This window comes from Equus caballus, chromosome 1 (genome assembly GCF_041296265.1).
Source record: "Equus caballus isolate H_3958 breed thoroughbred chromosome 1, TB-T2T, whole genome shotgun sequence".
Classification (NCBI taxonomy): domain Eukaryota; kingdom Metazoa; phylum Chordata; class Mammalia; order Perissodactyla; family Equidae; genus Equus; species Equus caballus.
Genome location: NC_091684.1, coordinates 183,163,205 through 183,181,143, shown reverse-complemented (window position 1 = coordinate 183,181,143; position 17,939 = coordinate 183,163,205). Strand labels below are relative to the sequence as shown.

The following is a 17,939-nucleotide window of genomic DNA, read 5'->3' as shown; positions in this document are numbered from 1 at the left end:
TCTGCTTCCCAATGGTGTGTTTCTTTACAAAAATCTTCTATAGTGACTCAGGACTCTTCTACAGTCACAGAAATCCACAAAAGACTCATCAAAAAATGTTAATAAACAGCATTTACAAAGTGGTTATCATTTTGATTTGTATAACAAGCCTTCCTTGACTTCCAGCCTGTTAACCATTCCTTCGGCGTCCTAGCCTCCCCAGGACCACAGGCTTCCTCTTGTACGGCAATTTGTTTGCTCACCTCCTCTACAAGGAGGGGGAAGCATTCTATATCCCCAGGACATAGAACAGTGCCAGGAAGAAAGCAGGTACTCAGTAAACATGCGTTGGAAGGAAGGAAAGAGAGATTGGGGTGATGGCTCGTATGTCTTGCTTATGACGTCTTTTAGGTCACAGAAAACAAGATCAGCAGTTATTTTTAGACAGCTAATTTTTATGTTGCTGGAGTGTTCTTGCCATAGGTTAATATATAATCTTCTACTTCTCAATATTACTATTTAAATTAGCAAATAGCTCCCCTCAAAAGAAATCAGCCAGAATGAACGTAAATGAGACAATTTGTTGACTCAGTTTTGCACCTTCAGGAATCGACTGAAACTAAACCCAGGAGTCATCATGAGTCACCCTTCTTCCTCTTGCACAAGGAAAGAGGATGCAATTACAGACAGAATACACAAAGAATGAGGCAGGTCCCTCAGTACTAAAACCTGCCCAAGTCTTTGCATGCCAGTAAACCTAGAAAATACAAACCCCAAACAGATCTTTAACCACTTACTTATTTGTTTACATTTTGAGAACATTTATAAGAGTAACATATTTTACCCTTAAAAGGCTATCCTTGCTTCCCCTCATCATGTGACAGTAAAGGAAAAGATTTATTTTATGCAAGTTACGCAGTCCTTCTTCCATTTCACTAGCACTAATGGAGCCCCGGTTTCCTCCCTGATCAATCAGTAAGTTATTTCTGGCTAAGCCTCAGGACTACACAACTAGAGACACTGAAGAACTCTGCTAACGGTCATGCATCAGGAACAACAATTCTAATCTGCAGGGAATCAAACTCAGTCATTATTTGGGTTCACTTCTGGTAATTAAGCATTTAAATAGCATTTTGCATATCTAGCATGTTCAGCAACAATTTTTATAAGCATTCTTCAGAAGAACCTAGGATAATACCATCAGATCAATAGTATCATCTTTATAAGGCAGAAAATGATGGTGCCCAGGGACCCAGAGAGCCTCTCCCTTCTGTGTGAAGGGGATGCTGCTCCCCCGAGGGCAAGCGCCAAGTTGCTTCTCCAACAGCAGTTTCTGATTTGCGCTGATTCATCCACAGTCTTTCAGTCCCCTATGTCCCCTCTTGACAGATGGCAGAAGTTGCAGAACCTCTGACCCTGTCCTGAAAATGCCACGCAGCATAGGCTCTGTAGCCAAAGTGGAATAAAACATACTAGCTTAGAAATAATGGTCGTGTAACGGCCCAATGTTAAGCTGCTCTGGGGGGTTCTGTTGTAAAGGGAACTTACACACTTAAAGAAAAGGAAGAAAAGCATTGAGAGTAACAAAAAGAATTGTAATTTACATTTGGAATAAGGAATAAACTCAATGCTTAAAACACATAGTTCTCTTCCTCACCTGTCGAGAAAAAGATTCTTTTATGTAATTTTATAAACACATTGTGCATGTGATGGTTAATTTTATGTGTCAACTTGACAGGGCTAAGCAATACCCAGATAGCTAGTAAAACATTACTTCTGAGTGTGTCTGTGAGGGTGTCTCTGGAAGAAATTAGCATTTGAATCTGTAAACTGAGTAAAGAAGATTGTTCTCACCAACGCGGGTGGGCATCATCCAATCTGTTGAGAGCCTGAATAGAAGAAAAAGGTGGAGGAAGGGAGAAGTCACTCTCTCTGCTTGAGCTGGGACATTCATCTTCTCCTGCCCTCAGACATCAGTGCTCCTAGTTCAAGGACATTTGGACTCAGACTGACACTTACACCATCAGCGCCCCGATTCCCAGGCCTTCACACTTGGACTGAATTACACCACCAGCTTGCCTGGTTCTCCAGCTTGCAAACAACAGATCGTGGCACTTCTCGACTTCCATAACTGTGCGAGCCAATTCCTATAATAAATCTCCCCTTACGTATATTTATATATCCCATCGGCTCTGTTTCTCTGGAGAACCCCGACTAATAGAGTGCACTAACCATAAGCCAGCACTGGAAAGGAAGCAGCAAACTCAGGAGCAAAAGGTCAGTCACTGAACACTTCTGTCAGGCTAACCTCCCCCTATTTCTTTGTTTTTAAACAGGTTTACTGGACAAGCAGTTCAGAAAAATGTAACGGATGTGTATATGTATACCTGTCCAGATTCCATCACGAGTTTTGACTGTGGGTCGTGATGTGGACAAGATAACAGGGCGATAGGAAATCAGTAACAGATCTAAAGACCTTGTCTAACATTTACTGGTTTCTAGATCCTTATCAGCCTGGACGCAGGTTTTTGGTGCCACATTGCACTCACTGTCCCTTGCCTGTTTTGGACAATGGGTCTCTCTCTGAGTGCTTCTCAGACCCATCCTCTTTCTTCTACTTCACGGCAAATCTTGGTGCCAGTCCTGGCTGTATTTCACCAGGGCTCCTGCAATGGCCAGTCTCTGCCTCCAGTTGCTTCCCATCAGTCTTTTTCCCACATTTTAAAAAGTTGTCCATCTTTCCTGATTTGCCCAGTTAATGCTTGTTGTTCCAGAATAATTATTATTAAAATTATTTTCATTCTCAAAAGTGCCCCCCAGTGGGTGAAATTATATGCCTAACTTTAAACAGCATCATTCTAACTACATCACTACCCCACTTAACCCTTTTAGTGGCTTCCCCTTGCCCTTAGAGTAACACTCAAACTTCTTCAACAAGGTTTTGTAACTTCTTAATAGTCACTAAACTATGAATACCATGAGGGCAGGGAATTTTTTTGTCTGTTTTGTTAACCTCAGGGCCAAGAACAGTGCCTGGCACATAGGAGGTGCTCACACACATGCTGAATGATTAGCCTTTGAGGGGCCCACAGTTTGGGCACCGTCTACGCCTCCTGCTCTGTCTCTGCCTTCTCTTCCTCACAGTTTAAACTCCAGTCAGGTTGTACTATGTTCACTTCTTTTTTCACCCCTAGGCCTTCACATATGTTCTTCCTTCTGCCTGGTACATTCTCCTCTGTCCCCCACCTCTACCTCTCTCATCCCCTAATCTCCTGCCTAATTCCTTTAGGGTCCAGCTGTAAAGTCACTTCCTCTGGGAGGCCTTCGCCAACCCTCTAGCTAAGAAATATCCTCCCACTATTCATGGCAACACCACTCCATGCTTCCCCCAGGCTAACACGCATCATACTTTCCAGTTAACTATATGCATTCTCCCTCTCTTGCTCTCCGTTCCCCCAACCACCCCCAGTTTGTTTGCTCTCTAATAGCACTACACATATTCCCAGCACCCAGGCACCCACTACAATGTCTACCACCTGGAGGCAATTAATAAATTACTGTTGAATTAACGAAAACAAACCAATCTTAAAGGTACAGTAAAAAGATGAAATGAGATGATAGTCCTGTCTTACTCTGCAATGGATTATGTTCAGTCCTGGGTACCACATGTTAATGGAAACACAGCCCCTTCTTCCTCAGGGAAAAACAATCAGGAGGGTTAACAGACTGCAAAACAGAAACTGAGATAGTTCAGCCTAGAAAAGAGAGAGGAGGAGGGTGGAGGGAAGGAGGAAACAAAGGACATGAGAAGTGCCTTCAAATTTCTAGGAGAAAGATTAAACATGTTTCATATGGCCCTGGTGGGATCAACGGAAGGAAATGAGAGCGCAGTCGTTCTGGGCTTTTTAGCAGCTGAAGGTACCTGAAAATAAGCATGTTGTCTGTGAGGCACTGAGTTTCCTGCCTCCAGAGGCATTCACGGTAGGCCAAATTGTGACTTGGTGGGGATGTGAGGTTGGACTAGATTATCTTTAGTAATCAGTAGCAAAGAAGAAAAGTGGTAGAGATGGAAGTAGTTAAGCAGCTTGGTCAGCTTAGAAGGGAGGTCCGACAACAGCACCCTTGCATACCTCACTGACCTAGCTGGGGGTTCATCCCTGTCTCCACTCCACACATCTGTGGGAAAAATAGGCTCAACCAAGTAGGACAAGAAGCAAGCTTTAATAAGTAGGATGCTAAAGGTGATACAGGCAGTGAGCAGAAAACTAAAATCATAAAAATGTGGTTGATGGCAACACATTGCTGTTTAAAAATACAATAAAAATATACAAATGGATATTGGAACCAGTAGTCAACTTTTAATAAAAATGAAGAAAAAGAAAAATCTGTTCACTTTAATTCAAAGTGAAGAGAAAGATCTGATCTTTTTCATAACAAACCATAATTATAACACTTATGTTCATAATCTTAGCTCCTGAGCAATTAATAATTTAAAAAACAAACGCGCAAGGAGATAGGGTTTTCAACCGCCTAATTCCATGAGCAGAACCACTTCTGATCTCTTCACATTCTTAACCCAAGTTAAGCTTAACCCATACTCTTAACCGAAGTCACTGGTGTAGACGTGCATGTCTTGTTGGGCTCTGAGATGAGACTCCAGGTGACAAACCGATGGCACTGATCTCTGTTTGGTAGGCCCTGTCATTTTGTTGACTTAGTGGGACAGGAAAGTAATTCCTGGCTGCCAGGCTGAAGAAGTGGCTGGGCCTCTCTCATTCAAAACAGGCTGTCCCAGGGGAGTGGGACGAGTGTTCCCAGAAGGGCTTCCAAAAGATCTTTGAATAAGCCATGGTTTGAGCTGGAGCAGCCCACTGCAGGGAGTTTATAATGCCTCCATGTGGCTACTATGCAGGCCCCTGTCAAGAACCTATTCCAGAGCTTTGCGCAGAGGGAGGTCGGGCTGGTTTGTAAAGCACCCTGGTGTGTGCCTTGCAGCTTCTTTCCCCCAGCCTCCTCTGAGCTGCCCTGGGATCTTACACAAGCCTTTCTTTCTCCTCCAGGACAAAATTGAGATTCGTACACCTCAATTTTCATAGTTAACATTTTGACTAAGCAGACTAAACATAAATGAAATGCTTATCACAGCCTTGATGATCACCACTACTTCCCACTACTACTCCCCAACATACACACACACACACACAGACACACACAGCATTTTCCACTCCAAATGCAAAGAGTTGAGCTTCTCTCCAGTTAGGAAAGCAACACAGCAAGAGATAAAATATGCAATGCCAGTTAAGTCAACATTCTACAAATCAGGAGGCTTGGTTCTCAGGACAGATTGTCTTGCTCTCACAATGGTTTTCTAAAGACCTTGGACTGAAGTCAGAGAGTATCTGCCAAGGATCACAGCCAACCGCTCACCCCACCCGCAGTCACAAGCGGCCACTGGGTGGTGTAGGAGACAGGCTATCAGCTCACAGTCTGACAACAGGGGGACTTTGACCCCAAAAGGGACTGTCCCGCCAAGAATTAACTCCTGGAGATCCCCGGCATCGAGTTTAGCTCAAGTGCTGAGTTCTCAGTGAAGGAGGACTTGTGAGCAAGTGAAATAATGCAGTCTGCTGATCAGGGGTCAGGCCTCTGCAAATGGGCGGGAGCAGAATGGTGGCTCTTCATGGAGGGGGGCAAACAAGGAAGGGTGGGACGGGGGGCAGGACTGGTGGATTGCTGTTTGATGTGTGTGGGTTTGTTTATATGTTTGTTTATTTTAATGGGAGAGATTTTGAGGGTGTTTTTATCCTAAGGGGAAGGGTCAATGAAGAAGGAGAGGTTTTGAAGATACAGGGAGTAGCGAGGGCTGAGCAGTGGGCAAGAGCCCCAGGAATAGGGAGAGGGGTGGACTAATCGCAGACAAGGCAGGGACACGTGTTCCCTGAGGAAAGAGGAAATGGTGAGTACGAATGCCGGCAAGCAGGCCTGGGGCACGCAAGCTGAGGATTCTTGTCCTATGTCAACAGTTTCTCATGAAGTAGGGGGCCTAGTCTTCCCCTTAGAGGGAGGAAGTGAGGTAGCAGGGAGAGGTTTGAGGTAAAAGCTCAGACTAGCTGCTGAGAGGACACGGCAAAGGCTGACCAGTAGGATTGCCTGATGGCCCAGAGGCCCTCCTGACACTCGGCCTGGGTACAGGTGCCCCAGGAGGAGCACCCATGGGAGATCACAGGAGAGAGCAGAATCCCTAAGGACCAGGGCAGCTGGAGGAAGCTGTTCAGAGAAGGTGGGAAGGGATTAGAATCAGCAGTCAAGATGGATAACTGAGCATACAAGGTGCACATTATATGGTCAGTTCCAAAGGTAGGCTCGATGGATCCTGGCGTTTTCAGTAAGTCGTGGTGAGACGTCAGACACCCTTGATGTCCTGGTGTCCCCGTGAGTGTTCTACAAAAGGGAAAGACCTAGACCAGCATGAAGAAGCAGTGTGGAAACGTCTGCTGGAGTGTAGAAAACTCCTGCTTAGGCAATCTCTCTCCCAACTGTCCTATGATTTAATCATTAGATAGTAACTTTATTATCCTGAGATGACTCACTTGACACAGGTACTACCACTCTGCAGTTTATGCAATGAAGGAAGAGATAAGAGCAGCCCAGAAGCAATTAGGGAATGTGGAGCTGCATCCTGTCATCGGCAGCAGAGCCACATACCAGGCAGTCACGGAGTTGGCCTGGGCACTCAGGCCCAGCTTGGTTTCCTGCACTAATTTGGGCCATAGCTTGACTCTTTGAAAGTCAGTTTCTGCATCTGTAAAGTTGGAGTTTGCCCTAGAATCTAGATAATTTCTAAGTTGTTGCCTGATTCGGTTATTTTTTATAATGCCATCATTAATTCTATTTATAAATTAAATGCTTGATCCCAGAGTCCAAACATCTCTGGCAACCCAAATCTAGCACTTAGCGACAAATAAAAGAGAAACATTCTGACTGGGACCCCGATGTGGTTGTCATGCTTTGCTGTTCTTGTTTTCAATTATCATCTAGAAAAGTAGCTTTCTCAATTGGGACTTCTGGAATATAAATTGTGGGAAATGATTCAAAACGTCCCCTTTTCACTTTTTCTTGGAGTGAAAATCTTATCTCCTTTCCCTTGAAATTTCTACACTTCATTGGGGGTTGGGAGTGAGATAGGAAATGGGTAGTATTGGAGTGGAGGGGGGGACACGATCCAAATGAATAAAAGGTTAGAAAACACTGCCAGTGTGAAAGATCAAAAGAAATTATGGCTGTTTACCTTAGCCAAAGGTATAAGTAGTTAGTTACTTAGAATTTACTTATATAATCCCACTCCTTCCCATCACCACCACTACCCCCCTTTAACAAGTGGGGTTGGGGGTTATGGAGGGGCACTGAGATTACAGCTGCAAAACTACAGCCAGGTAGACCACTCTGCCCTGCCCACCAGGCAGCATCCACACTCTACAATCCAATCAGATTTTCCAAGGGCCCTGGTTGTGGTAAAACGTAAGGAGAGCTTACAATGGAGGCCTCTCTGCAGCAGTATCTAGAAGAATCCCAGAGGGCACTGAAGTAAACTGGTCCAAATCTACTTCATTTCTCCGCATCAATTTATTTCCCTCAAAACCTGCCACCTTATTTCTCACACCATCCTTTTCCTGCTCACCTTTTACAAAGAATAATCCTGATTCATTGTCTCTACATCCTCACCTCAGTGTAAAGGATTCCAGCTACCTCTCTGCTTCTCCTGTTCTCTCTTCTACCGCTCAAACTGGAGATACGATGCTGAGCAAGAGAGACACGGTTCCTGCCCTCCCCCTGCTTACAATCTAATAGGGGAAACCAGTTGTTTCCTTTACAATTCATCCTCTTTCATTATTTTTTTACCTATCAAATGTTACCCCCTCACCATGGACTAGCCACTACCCTCTTATCTCCCTAACAACCAGCTGTTCTTCTTTTCAATGGAAGCGCACGTGGCACTTTCTCTGTGCAACCTTCCTTTACTCCCCTAAGTAGATTTAAATGCTTGTTTTCTTATGTTCCCACAGCACTCGGTACATAATCAACCTGTTCTTAGTAGGTGTTTGGTTGATTGGTTGGTTTCTGCACTTCTGTCTATTCACTAGGACGGTAAATTCTTTGAGAGGGGACTGTGTGTTTTCTCTCTGCAGCTCAGTGCCCAGAAGAGCACGTATCTAGCAGTGAACTAACAAAAACGTTTTATCTAGTCCATATCTCAGATACTAATACGCCATCCATTCAGCCATTCATTGGTTCATCCTTTTCTCTCTTCCCCTACTCCATCAACGTCCTGACATATACCTCTGAAATACTGACTCTCTCTTTCCTGCTCTCCAGCTTCACAGTTGCAACCTCATACCCACCTTCCTGTTGACAATAACCTGTTCACCACTTTCAGCCCTCCCACCACTGACCAATCTCTCAAGTTGTTGCAAAAGTGATCTTCTAAAGCACAGGTCTAATCGTGTATCTTCTCTCTTCAATAGGATAAAGCCTTAACTCCCTAGCCTGGTTCCAACTCACGGCTCCAGTCCCCTGTCCTACCTCTACTTTGTGACTTACCTACCACAACTAGCCATCTACTCACCTTACACTCAAGTCACATTAAACTGGTACCTGCCATGTTTGTTCCTGCTTCCTTGCCTTTGCACGTGCTAGTCACCCTACCTGGAACACCATCACCACTAGTCTGTCACACACACACAAGCACATGCATTCACACAAACGCCTTTCCCTGGCAAATTCCTCTTTGGGATAGAGGCCCAGCGCAAATGTCAACTTCTCTCTGAAGCTTTTCCTGCGTCTAGCAGACTTCATTTGTTTCTCTCACACTGAACCCACATTACTTTGTTCATACTCCTACTCTAGCACTTAACGCACTGCATTTTAATTCTATCTACACAGCTGTGTCCCCTACAATGCTGTAAACTTGTTGGTGCCCAAGATGTATCTTATTCATCTATGTAATGCACACTAGTCATATAGTACCAATGTGTAGAAGGTTCTTAATAAATGTTTTCACCACTGCTTAAGATGATTGTGAAGTCCACATGTCTGGAAATATTCAAAAAGAAAATACGAAACATTTAACTTTAATGCCGAGGGCACTCACTGGTCCATGGGCAGAGGGATGGTCTAGATAATCCCTTAAGGACTGGCTCAGTTCTAGTCTGATTCTCATAGCACCTACTAAGTACAACAGGCCAAGAACTATGCTAGGTGATTTTTTAAAATCAACCATCTTATTCATTTCTCACAACAGACCTGTGAGGCTGGCGAATTATTTCCTTTACAGTGCTGAAGACAGAAGCTCAGCCAGGAGAAAAGACTTGCCCAAGTTCCTGCAGCCAGCAGCAGAGCCCCCTACTGACAGGCAATTCAAAGATAGGCCTGCCCAACCGGAAGCAAGATTTCTTTAGACATTGAAGGCCCTCAACACCCTGCTGGCCCTAATGAATGAGAAAGAGCAATCAAAGGATAATAAATGAACAAACAGAAATCAAATGAGCCCTGGTCTCTGTTGGGATTGAGCCATATAAAGTGTAAAGCTTAATAAAAACCAATAAGAATCCAAACCTTATTACAACTGCAGTGGGAAATATCCCCTACAGGAAGGAGAAAGATTTCAGAGGCAATGAAGGAAACTCTAATTAGGCCCTCACATCACACTTTACTCAGCAGAATCCAAAGCAAAACTCTAGATGGTGTCCCTGTAAACGGTCCAGTGATTCATTAGTAACTGTCCTTTGAAATAGCTGCCAACTTGGCTGTTTGCTGCCTTCTTTCCAGTGCTGGCCTCACTGGTCTCCTGGCTGGTGTCTGTCACCCCCATTCCCTTCATCCTCTGCCATTTATAGCAAAGCCTAACCTCGATTCCCTGACCCTACCAGCTTCATCCCCTACCAGATCGTTACTCACACTGTGGTCTCAGCCTACAATGACCTTCCCCAGCTTCTCAAAAATGTATATTCAATGGCCAAAGCTAAAACAATTTGAACAATGTAATAAATAACTACAGTATTGAATTATAGCCTGAAGTATAAAATAGATGTCCGTGATTCTATACTGATATAAATAAATGATTAAATAAATAAATAAAGGAGTGACATTCTTTACCAAAAAAATTCCAATTAATAAATGTAGACGAATAAGGGAAATAGAATACAACCTTTATAACAACCACAATAATAATTGCTGCAGGCAAGATCCATTAATGAATGCTAAATCAGTGGGGCAAATGTCCAGGAGAGAGGGTATTTACATAGCCACAAAATACCACCTCCCAAACTTAGTACTGACTGTGGTGCATCTAAAACATCAGCCCACAGATCCTATGACAGACCTCCCTCCAAGAGGTGAAGCTCAAGTCCCCTCACCTTGAATGTGGCTGAACTCAGTGACTTGCCTCTAAGGAACAGAGCATGCAAAGGCAAAAATAGTAACTTTACTGCCAACCACCACCTTAACTATGTGATCAAGGTTAAAATCACCAGCAACCAGTTGTGTGGCCATGATGAGCCCTCTGATTTGTGTGATGAGAAGGACACATCACTCCTGTAATATTCTCCCCAAAATCCTCAGTTTATTCAGGAGAAAATACCAGACAGACTCAAATTGAGGGACATTTCAGAAGATACATGGCCAGTAGTCTTAAAAAGTTTCAAGGTCATTAAAGACAAGCAAAGACAGAGAAAAGGTCAGAGACTAGAGGAGACTAAAGAGACATGATGATTAAATGCACTGTGGGATCCTGGATTGGATCTTGGAACAGAAAAGGGGCATCAGTGGAAAAACTGGGGGAAAAAGTCTATAGTTTAGTTAATAGTAGTGTACCAATGCTAATTTCTTAGTTTTGATAAATATACAGTAGTTATGTCAGATGTTAATATTAGAAGAAGCTGGGTAAAGGGTATATGGGGACATTCTATACTATCTTTGAAACTCCTTTATACATCTGACATTATTTCAAATTAAAAAGTTCTTAAAAGTATACCTTTTCTCTTTCTGCTTCTTATACAAATTTTATACTTCTATTTTTCTAAAATGAGCATGTTTTCCTTGAAAAGTGAGGAACAAACAGAAAGATGTTCACTTTTAGAGACCACTTTCTTGGCGAAGGCTCCTCTCAGGAGGGAGAATTGCTCCTTATGCTGCCCTCCCTCGGTATTTTGTCTGTTCAGCACTCTGCTGTAGCTCTCTGTTCATCCTACTTCATGTTATCATTGTTCAGTGTCTTTCTTTTTGGCAGCTCAACAGAAGAAAGGGCCCTTTTAATCTCACCCAGCACTTAGAATCCAATGAGTGTCAGCTGAGTTATTGTCATGGAAGGAAGCCTCCATCCATCCAAGGCCAGGTTCTGAGCCAACCCTAGCTTCGGGACCAGCCTGCCAGCTGCTGTTTCTCCAGCCTGCTCTGCGTCTGGGGCCTCAGCAGGTGTCTGCTCTGATGTAACGCTATACCAGAGCTCTGAGACCGATGAGTCTCAAGACGATTCAGATCTCTACCATTGCTGGTCCCCACTGAAAATACAGCCTGTATGGTCAGTGATCCTTACCCAGCGGGTTTTTCATACTGGCCCAGACATCTTCCCATCTACTCTGATCTCACAGTTGTTCTCCCTTACCACTATCCCCTGGGGAACCCCATCCACCACTCCACTCCAAAGTAAACAAGCTCACCTACAGCCTGTACCTATCCTCAGAATGTTCTGTTCCCCTCCCAGCTTTATTGGGATCATGGCTCTCCTGCTTTGACGGTCCTCTTGAGCAGTTGAAAACCAGAATATACCTAGAGTAAATCGCTATGGCTTACTGCATACCATGCCCCACCCAACACATAGGTCAGACAGCAAACTTGAGGGAAAAGGCAAGGGAAATAAAGTATGTCCCAATTCTTTTAGATCCCAAACTTAATTCTTTATGAGAAAATAAGCAAGGATTTATTTCTATTCTGGGAACAAATAGTTTCCTGGCTTCATATATTGAGCATCAACTACAGGATTTGCTCGAGAAGAGAGATTCCAAATTCTAGACGAAGGAATTGTAAGAAATGGCAAAGACCAAATGCTGGCCACAACTTTTGGTGCTTTACCAGAAACCTAAAATTTGCACTTGGAAATCCATTCCACAGTTCTAGAACAGAAAGTTGGGGAGTGAAAGTGTCCTTTGTGGAGCCATGGGTAATGCACGTGATGTTTCAGAACCCTTGAGGTTGTGATACTTTTCAAGCCAGGAAAGCAACAGGCTGCACACAGTGCTCTTTGGTGCCCTGTTCAGTTCTGCAGGACACAATGGTCTGGATACATCTGAGAGTCACTTGGATATGCCAGAAGTTGGCTGCTTCTCCGCTTTAGGAAAGCGCAGCTGATACTCTTTGTTTTTCACCTGAAAACTTTCACTATTTTTTGAACAATAAGTAATTGGTAGTAAAACCACATACAAGGAGAGAACGCTAAATATAATCCCGTAGCTAAGGCTGCCATATATGCACAATGCAGGCTGTGCATTAAAAGGGGTGGGGGGGGGGAGGCTTCACATCACAGATATCATAGATTGCATATTTATTAGTGTGATTTTCCAGAAGGTGGCAGGAAAGCACCTTGTTCTAATAAAATCAGTCTATGATGACAATTTCCTAAAGGTGGAAGTAAAGTGTTTTGAGGAAGGGAATGTCTTTTTCTACATTGCATAAAGGTGCCACGTGGGCTAGCAGCAGCCATGATTTTATTGCATGTTATAAGATTGCTTTCCATTCAGTAACTCTGTCTCGAAATTCTCAAACGTCAGTCCACAGTAAGGACCCACAAATATTCCTGACTCTGACTATTTCTCCAAGAGTTTCCACTTGCAGTAAATCTAACCTCAACTCATATAAACATTTACAGATATGGGAAAAAGGAAAAATTGCATACAAACTAATAATATATCTAGCTAAAACAGTACCTTAAAGCAGACATGGTTGGCTGAGCTTTTATATACAGAAAATCATACCAGCTTTTAAAACGTCTACAATTTGACTTTCCCTGCACAACAGTTCCTTGACCTAGTTTCTCCACTGGCGAGGTCCAATTACGTTACACGGTAAGGCTAAAATTTTGTCCTAAATTTATAATGGAAGAGATTCATTAATTTGCTTTCATTCCCTAAATCAAGCTTACTCTCTGTGTGACTCATGTAATAGTGATTTTTTTTTTAGTAACACTCAATATGTCAACAAATATTTGTTGGGAACAATGACTAGATGGCAAGAGCTCCTACCATATTATGAGTTGGAAATACACTAAGTGAATAAAAATATGGTCCTTTTCCTCAAGAACTTCACATTTTAGTGGAAAAGAGAAATATACGGGTCCGTGATTGTAATTCATGTATTACAAACTAGGAAAGTAACATGAACTTTACTAGAGAGACATGTGCTAGGATCAAGGACGAAAGGAAGAGGGAGGAGTCAACTACATGTGCGGCATCAAAGAAGCTTCAAAGAACTTGTATCTGCTTGGGTTCTTTTGCTGTATGCAATAGCACCAACAGTCTCACATAAGCAAAAAGCAATGTGTTGAAGGACTGTGAGGCAGATCACAGACTCCAAGGAGAAATTGAAGAATTCGTCCGTAGAAAAGACAGGGAAAGAGAATGCCCAGAGGGATCAGAGTAGCAGGAAGGAAATGCCACATCCACCACGCCCCTGACTTGCTTGTCTGCTTGGCCTGACTTGGGGTCTTGTGTCTACCCCTTCCGCTGGGAGAGAGCAGGGCACCGGAACTGACAGTTACACCAAGATCCACAGAGGGGGCCAGCTCCGGAGATAGGGCACTGACACCAGAAGGAGAAAGGATGCGAGGTGAGCAAAAGCAGATGTCCACTGCAGGGGGTCTCACCGGCAACCTGAGTGAGAAGAGTCTCAGTATAAGGAGCACAGAATCCACACTGCTTTAGGCTAAGAGCTGACAGGAAGCAAAGCAGGGCATCTTACTCTGTTAAAAAACTGGGCTGTGAGAAAAGAGAAATGGAACAACAGTAGGAAATAAAGGCAGGATCAAGAGAGGGTTTTTTGGTTCTTGTCTATTTTTATTTATTTATTTTATTTTTTATTTTTTGAAGAGAAGGAGGATTAGCCCTGAGGTAACATCTACCACCAATCCTCCTCTTTTTGCTGAGGAAGACTGGCCCTGAGCTAACATCCGTCCCATCTTCCTCTAATTTATATGCGGGACACCTGCCACAGCACACCTCGACAAGCAATGTGTAGGTCCGCACCCGGGATCCAAACTGGTAAGCCCTGGGCCACTGAAGCAGAACATGAGAACTTAACCACTGTGCCACCAGGCTGGCCCTTGGTTCTTCTTTATTTGTAACCTAGAAGAGATTTGACCTTAATTATAGATGGAGGAAGGAGCCAGAGCAATAAAAGAAGTTTAAGATCTGAGTGAGCCCTGGAAGATGAATTTAATCTGAACAGAGAAAAGTAACTATTGCTGTTTTACCATGCCAGGCACTTACTGGGCCACACACCATGCAAAACAGACTCCACCTGCATTATCTTCTAACACTACCAAGTAGGTACTATAATTACGCCCATTTTACAGAATGGGGGATTAGGTATTTGAAAGCTTTAAGTAAATTGCTTAAGGTCACATAGCTACAGGGGCAGAGCAGATGCATTTGTACAGCAGGTACGTTGCTTCCTGACCCCAAACCCACGCTTTTAACAATATTTTGCCTCTTCCTATAAAACCCAGAGAAAGTAGATAAAGAGGGGTGTACCAGCTTATAGATTTGTATCGGGGAGGTAGGATACGGGAGAGATTCCTGTCATTTAGCTTCACTTTTCTCTGCAAGATATGCCAGCCATTGATTGAGAAATGGGAGGTCTGGAATGGCACAGTGAGGCTGACCAATGAAGGACTGTTACAATGTGGGCTGGGAATGGGAGAGAAATATCACAGGAGAAAAGGCCTGAGGAGCCTGAAGACCTCCCTACACACATGCGCGAGCACGCACATGCACAAACACACACATATGCACGCACGCACACATGAACAGAGTCCCCCAAGGTTGCACGGGAATCAGAGCCCATGGCCGTGTAACTCTCTGCAGCACTGCTACCCAGAGGGGCCATGAGGCAGAGCAGCATGATGCTTAAGACAGAGCCATGCTCAAGTCTCACGTCTGGCGCTGTGTTACAAGGCAGCGTGAAAACAAAGAAAACCTTATTCAGAGTAGTAATTTCTCTGGCTCCAAGCTCGGATAATCAGAGGTTATTATTCTTATCCTAGTCGAGTCAGCAGTAAAGTAACGATTTTATATTATATATACACACACATACAGACAGACATTCAATTTCTATCACTAACAACTTCAGTGAGAATCCATCTACAAAGTTATGACCTAAATGTGGCCAACTAACAACATCTTTCCTACTCCTATTTTTTAAAAAATGATTACTGACTTTCTTTACTTAGTCTTTGTTTCTTAAAAATCCATGATGACCAAATACTATTTTTAGAGTGGAGCAGGTAATAATCTTGGGTAATATGACAAAAATTTAGAAATGCCTTAGAGATGTCTGTAAGAAGTACATCTAAAAGGTTTAAAAATTAAGTAAGATGTAGACTTGATAGTCAATGCCTCTGTGGAAGCAATACCATCTCACGAACATATAAAAATCACCTGGAAAATCACTATATTCTGTCTTGAAACCAAGTCCATGATTTAGTATTCAGTAGGAAAAAAAATAAGTCACAGGACAGAATGGAAAGCAAGATTCCAGTTATATATCTTAAAAGTATGTAAATATAGATCATAGAAAATATCTGGGGAAATTTACACCAAATTGTTAAACTATATTTACCTTGGGGATTGGAATGGGGCGGGCTTGGAGTTCTTACTCACAGAAGAGGGGAATTTTTACTTTTCATTTCCTATAATAGTCTGATCTAAAAAAATAAGCCTATATTACTTTTTAATTAACTTTCAACTACTTTATTTGTTTACTTATTCATTCATTTATCTAATTTAATAAGATTTTTATTTTGGAATAATTTTAGATTTACAGAAAAGCTGCAAATACATTACAGAGAGTTCCCATAATACCCCCACCCTGTTTCCTCCATTGTCAACATCTCATGTTATCACGGTACATGTGTAAAAAGTATAAAGCTGATCTCAACATGTTACTATTAATTAAAATCCAGACTTTATTTGGATTTCACCAGTTTTTCCATTAATGTCTTCTTTTGTTCCAGGTCCAATCTAGAGTACCACATTGCATTCAGATGTCCTATCTCTTTGGTCTCCTTTGGTCTGTAACAGTTTCTTAGGCTCTCCTTATTTTTCATGACCTTGACACTTGAGGAAGACAGGCCAGCTATTCTGTAGAACATCCCCCAATCTGGGTTTGTCTGATGTTTCTCTCATGATTAGAATGGAGTCATGGGTTTTTGGGAAGAAGACCATAGAGATGAAGTGCCCTTACAATCACATCATATCAGGGGTACATGACACTGGCACTACATCACTGATGATACTAACCTTCATCACTTGCCTCAGGTGGTGTTTGCCAGATTTCTCACTATAAAGTTACTATTTTTCTCTTTCCATTCTCTGTTCCTTGGAAGTGAGTCACTCAGTCCACCCTTGGGGGTGGGGGGAGAAGGAGGGGGAGGAAGAGATGGGTTAAGCTCTTACCCCTAGAGATAGGAGTACTTACATACATTATTTGGAATTCTTCTGTAAGGAAGATTTGCTTTTTCTCCCTGTTTATTTATTTATTCAATCATTTATTCATATTAATGTGCACCCATGTATATTTATTTTATACTTTGGATTATAACTCAATACACAATTATTTATTTTATTCCTCAAAGTATTCCAAATTTGGCCATTAGAAGCTCTTTCAACATGGCTCCTGTGTCCCTTTGACATGCCCCATCCTTCTATGTGACATTCACACTCAGCTTAAATTTTTCCCTGCTCTAACCCAAAAATTAGCCATTTCTCAAAGGAGCCCTGACTCCTTTTATTGAAGAATGGTGTTTAGAAACCAAGATCTGGGCACTAAGTGTGTGCTTTCAACTACTTTTTAATAAATTTGTTGAAGATTTAATAAGTTAGTGAGTGTGAAGCACTTAGTACCATAAAGCCTGACACATAGCAAGCACTCAATAAATGGAATAAAGTTATTATTGTTGTTATTATTATTGTTATGCACATTTTTAATAAATTTGGAACTTCCAAATTCCAAACCAAAATTGTACCCCATTAGTCATTATATCAAGCCCTAATAGGCCCACAGACTTTTCTATATTTCTGAGACTCAAGACCAAATAAGGTCAAGAAATAGACATTCCTCCACCCTGGCCCAGGATTCTGCATTCTTTGGGAATAAAACCTTTTTCATCCTTTCCTAGTATCTACACAGAGCCATAAAATCAAAAGACTTCCGTGGAAAAAGATGTCCCTTGATTTTTAAGTTTAAATGAAACATTTGAAGGGCATTTAAAAAAATCACTCCCGTATACAAATCAAACTCATTTTGGATCTACAGAGTACAGTTTTGAATTCCTGCCCAAAATAGCTGTTGTTTTGAAATACTGCAATGTCATCGATATAGAAATGGCTATTGTCCAACAGATCTGTAAAAGCCCCTTCAAACAACTCCTCTTGTGTCAGACATCAGTGGCATTGCTCTTATTGAGTCATAGGTACTAGAGAGTCCCTTTTATGCATTCGATAACCAGTAGCAAGGATCCTAAGGGGGTGACTTCAAAGTGCCTCTCCCTCAAGTACTATGGCCAAAGTGGCCACCAGGAATCCTCTGGGCATGAGAATCAGAAAGTGTCCCGTGAGGAGGACCCTGGGACCAATGGGCAGGCTCAGGACACAAAAATAGGAATGAGGAAAAGATATAGGGCCGCTCACACCTTT

General features: G+C 42.6%; 1 protein-coding gene across 8 annotated transcripts in view; it reads right to left on the bottom strand.

Moving 5' to 3' along the window:
* Window positions 1-17,939, bottom strand: part of AKAP6 (A-kinase anchoring protein 6) — a 509,527-nt gene that overhangs the window by 421,888 nt on the left and 69,700 nt on the right. The window contains exon 1 of one of the 8 annotated variants that reach the window (XM_070241798.1): window positions 1,834-1,989. The exons of the other annotated variants lie outside the window; for them this stretch is intronic. The gene's annotated coding sequence lies outside the window, so the exon portion shown is untranslated. Of the gene's footprint in view, window positions 1-1,833; window positions 1,990-17,939 lie in introns of those variants that run through there. 8 annotated transcript variants of the gene reach the window in all.